Source organism: Hypomesus nipponensis, chromosome 14 (genome assembly GCF_054491055.1).
Source record: "Hypomesus nipponensis isolate SF chromosome 14, ASM5449105v1, whole genome shotgun sequence".
NCBI lineage: Eukaryota > Metazoa > Chordata > Actinopteri > Osmeriformes > Osmeridae > Hypomesus > Hypomesus nipponensis.
In genome coordinates, this window is record NC_140374.1 from 18,707,501 (window position 1) to 18,712,500 (window position 5,000).

Sequence of the window (5,000 nt, forward strand, 5' to 3'; positions counted from 1 at the left end):
ATTTGAAATATTTAATCATTAATACAGTAGAATTTCCTACCCTAGATAATTTGCCTCCGTTTTTGTTTGAATGTGTGTGTGTGCATGTGTGTGTGTGTGTGTGCACCAGTGCCCAGCTGTCTGTGGTTATGCTAACAGATGGAACCATTACAAGAATGGCCAGGGGCTAGAACAGATAGACAGATAGACACACACACAAACACACACACACAGACCATCAAGGAGCCACAGTCTGGTTGCCAGTTTACCCCCAGTTCTATATCCTGCCTCCCTGCTTTCAAGCCTTAATAGTACTACCCCAGACAGCACATGGCCACCCCTCCACCCCTCTCCTCCCTTCCTCCATCCTCGACCTGGGTTTAGTGGGCAGGCAAACGTCAGGAGGGTTCAGCTCATGCAGGGAGGAAACCGGAGGAGAGTGAAGTGGTCAGATCAGGACCTCATAGAGGTAACCTCCTCTATGCCTGCATGAAAATAATTAGAGGAGAAAGGCAGGGCGGTTGAGGGTTGGCCCTGTAGGCTAGTTAGAACTCCTGTGTTTGTCTGTCTGTGTGTGTGAGTGTGTGTGTGTGTGTGTGCCAGAAGGAGATCAAACTCTCCTACAGGGCCAAAACCTCAGCAGCCCTGCCTTTCTCCTCTAATTATTTTCATGCAGGCATAGAGGAGGTTACCTCTATGAGGTCCTAATCCGACCACTTCCCTCTCCTCATTCACTCCCCTGTTGTCCCTGCTTAAGCGGAACCATCCAGAGTGTTTGTGTGTGACTGTGTGCAGCACATCCCATGCCCTCTCGCCCCTCTGAGGCCTGCACCGTGGGATCAATCAGAGCGACCCGGCGACTCACAGACTCAGAGCCACACAGCTAATGACGCACTTGATGCTAGGCGTCGTCATGGAAACGCTACCAGCAAATGTTCCGCTTCATTTGTTGCCATCACTCCTTGGTGTTTTTTAAATGTATTACTTCTTGGAAAGTGCAAGGCAGTAGAAGGTAGGTAGGGTGATACATGGGGGGTGTGTGTGTGTGTGTGTGTGTGTGTGTGTGTGTGTGTGTGTGTGTGTGTGTGTGTGTGTGTGTGTGGTGGTCGTGGTCAGAGGTGGGGGTTATTCCTAAAAGGGGGTGTTGGGGATGGACTAATCAAAAACATCAGAAATCTGATGTGATTGGTTTAGGATCCCACATGTGATGTTATATATCAAATAACATTTTGGAGAAGGTATCAAAGGCATTTTTACCTCTTTGCTATGAGTCCACAGTTTTACTCTGCAGGCATTTTGCACACTGGTTCTGTATGCTGGTCCAGGTCCATGTTCTGATTCTGTCTCCTGGTTCTGTATCAATGTCTGTCTCCTGGTTCTGTATCAATGTCCGTCTCCTGGTTCTGTATGCTGGTCCATGGTTTCAGCTCCATGATGATGTAGCATGCATACTGATGTTTCTGCTGACAGGACTCCTGCTTCCCAGACTGAACATGCACACATTCCTTTGTCAGAGTTCAGTCATTCCAATTGCTCTACAGCACATATTTTAGCATAATATGCTGTTTTTGCATATGCAGGTTTTCTGCTTAAGTGCACAAATGACTAATTCATGATTTACATAGAACCCTGCCCAGGGAGACAGAAGAGCTGGCCACACATTCCCCTCTGTACTGTACAGGTAACCCCCCCTCCCCACACACACACACGCACACACACTGACACACACTGACACACAGAACACACATACACCCTAATACCTTGAACCCATCTTTTGTGTCTAGCGGTCTGTCTGTCCATCTGTCCTGTTACAGCCCTGTGTGTGTGTCTATGTCTCTCTCTCTATGTCTCTCTCTATGTCTCTCTCTATGTCTATGTCTCTCTCTCTCTGTCTCTCTATCTCTCTCTGTCTCTCTCTCTGTCTATGTCTCTCTCTCTCTGTCTCTCTATCTCTCTCTGTCTCTCTCTCTAATTATTTGCATTAGTGTCGAATTTGATGACTGAACCAGCAGAGGGCGCTCTGTTGCAGGAACTCCCTGGTCTTCCACTAGGCTTCCACAAGCACAAGCTCCTCAAACTCACACTCACACACAAACACAATGTATAATCCTCATGTGCGACTACTTGGTGTACAGATGACTACCAGCAGTGTTTGGTAGACCGGCAAGTCCTTTATTCAGTCTGATAAAAAAAAGCACAGTATGATCACGAGACATGAAATGTTACAGAGTAAACTTGGGTCCTAGTTACCGGAATGTCAGATACTCTTGGCTTCTTGTTGTCGAGTGTGATAGATAGAGCCAATCAAAAGAGCCTCCTGCAGATTAAATCCTCTGTAATAAGACTGGGCCCAGTTTACTGGCCATTTGGCCCCCATAAACATTGAACAATACTCCTCAACCCCCCCTCATCTGTCATCATCCACTCTGTATGACATGGACAAAGAGGGATCAGGTGTGAGTGTGTGTGCGGCAGTGGCCAAGGGTCTATCACGTATATAATTAATGACCCCGCCCTGCTCCTCCTGCTGTTGCAACGCGACAAAGAGAGAAGGGAGGTGGGGGATTGAGGGAGGGTGAGAAGGAGTGGAAGAGAGAGAGAGAGAGAGAGAGAGACAGAGAGAAGTAGAGAGAGAGAGAGAGAGAGAGAGAGAGAGAGAGAGAGAGAGAGAGAGAGAGAGAGAGAGAGAGCAGCATATGCTAAGGGCTGTAGGTTGATTAATAATTACAGCCTTTTTCTCTGACAGACCGACTGGCTCACCACCCTTGCTGTCTACTGAGAGGCAATTACACAGGATTAATTCCCCCCTTCCTTCCTTCCCTCCCCTCATGCCCCCCTCTGTCCCCTTCCCTCCATCCCCGTCCTCGTTGAGACACAATCCCAGCCCCCCCAGCCTCACCCTCCAGTGCCAATCCTATCCCTCCCAACACACACACACAGTTCCCATGGTGATGGGAACCTGGAGCTAACATGATAGGGGGGTCCCAGCTTGGTGCCCCAGTGCTCATCTTCTTTCTCTATTGATTTTGGATGGTGGTGAAGGAAGGACAATGGGCTGGGGGGAGGGGGTTGACAGGTCTGTGAGAGGGCCCTGATATTTAGCGTTTTGGAGGGTCTCACTCCCTCCCCTTCATACCAAACCCCCCCCTCCTCCTTTCCTCTCTCCCTCTACAATAGGTTCACATAAGTACTACACATGTCGTTTTTGTCAAATCAAAGTGTAGGGTGCGTCCTGGCACACACAGGGAGTCAACCTGCCTGGGTGTTGATGTGGAGGCCAGAGGGAGGTAACAGTGACACAGAGGACCTGTCAGTAGGCCTGGGGCTCCCATCTGTGGAGCAGACGGGGGGGGAGGGGGGTCATGATGAGTCACTGTGGAAGAGCAGAGATGTACATCCAGGTACAATAGCAGGAAGTGCAGGTGTGTCCTCTCTGTGCTTTGTCTGTATGGGAGTGACATGGAGCGTGTGTGTGGGAGTGTGTGTGTGTGGGAGTGTGTGGGTGAGCACGTAAGTCACTCCAAGGTCCAGAGATTCAGACTAGAATTGTTGGCAGTCCAGGTGCGCACTGGGAAAAGATGAGAAAGCAGGAGGGGACATTCACAGCTGTAATCTCCCCCCGGCATTTCACTACACACACACACACACACACACACACACTTCTACACACACGTGGAATCCCATGTTAACCTGTGTTTTTCTGTGTTACATCAGTCCTCCAGGGAGAGTTATCACGTCCAGTCCATTTCTCCTTATGATCTGGGATACCTGGATTAAATATGTAGGCTGTTCATCAAACATTAACCTCTTCTTATCAGGCCACCCCACTGGGAGGTGGCTTGGTCATGATGAGGGGAGACTCAGACTCAGTAGGCATGTGACTTTGTGCAGTTATGTCAGCGTCTAAATGTATGTTTGTGTGTTTTTCTCTGTATGCACGCCCACTTGCCAGCAGACATGTTTGCAGTCGAGAGTGCTAATTCTTGAATCAGTGTTGGGGAAACAGGATGTGCTCTTACACTATGTTATACTGACATGTGTGTGTGTGTGAGTGTGTGTGTGTTTGTCAGGCTCTTCAGTGGAGGAGAAAGTGGGTTAAGTTTACTGGGGCAGAAAATGCTGGAGCGTGACTCACTGTAGCGCCTTCATACCAGCCTCTGAAATATGCCTCTGTAGCACTCTGTCTGCTTACTGCCTGACGCACACACTCACTCACACACACACACACTCACTCACACTCACAGCACAAACTCAGGCGTGGGTGAGTGTATGTAGGGCAAGAAACTCACATTCTGGGCAGTTTTGACCAAGTTAGAAGATAAAAATGGGAATGAAGTTTGGTGGCCTTGCATAATCTTGACTGGGTCCCTCCATTTCAGGAGTGGGTCTGACTCGACCAGCCAAGGTCACCTCCACAGCAGCGTTGAGTCGGCAGTTTCCTCTACATGTCTTACATCAGGCAACGATGAGGACACACACACACACACACACACACACTGCATTAACGTTGCAGAGTGACACAGAAATATGTTGCACCACCATCCCTACAGTGCTGCAGAGGATGATTCAGCAGATCCTCTGCTAGACTGCATCTCATGACTGGCAGACTGGCAGACAGACAGACAGACAGACAGAAAAGCGGATATGCAGGCAGGAAAGTAGGAAGTTAGACAGAAAGACAGAGACACAGACAAACAGACACAGACAGACAGAAAAGCGGATATGCAGGCAGGCAGGCAGGCAAGTAGGAAGGCAGGCAGGCAGGCAAGTAGGAAGTTAGACAGAAAGACAGACAGACAGACAGACAGGCAGGCAGAACCTGTCAGTGTAGAAACAGTTATCCCTGCTAGTGCTAGTGGGTGTGTGCCATTAGCAGTTTAATCTTTAGACATTGGATGGCGACAGGTGCGTAAGCAGCTTAAGGTGACAGACCAGAATAAATCCTATAGTTTGCAGCACAGGATTTCTGTGTGCGCGTGTGTCCTTGTGTGTGTGTCCAGAAAACAGTAGTCCAGATTGCC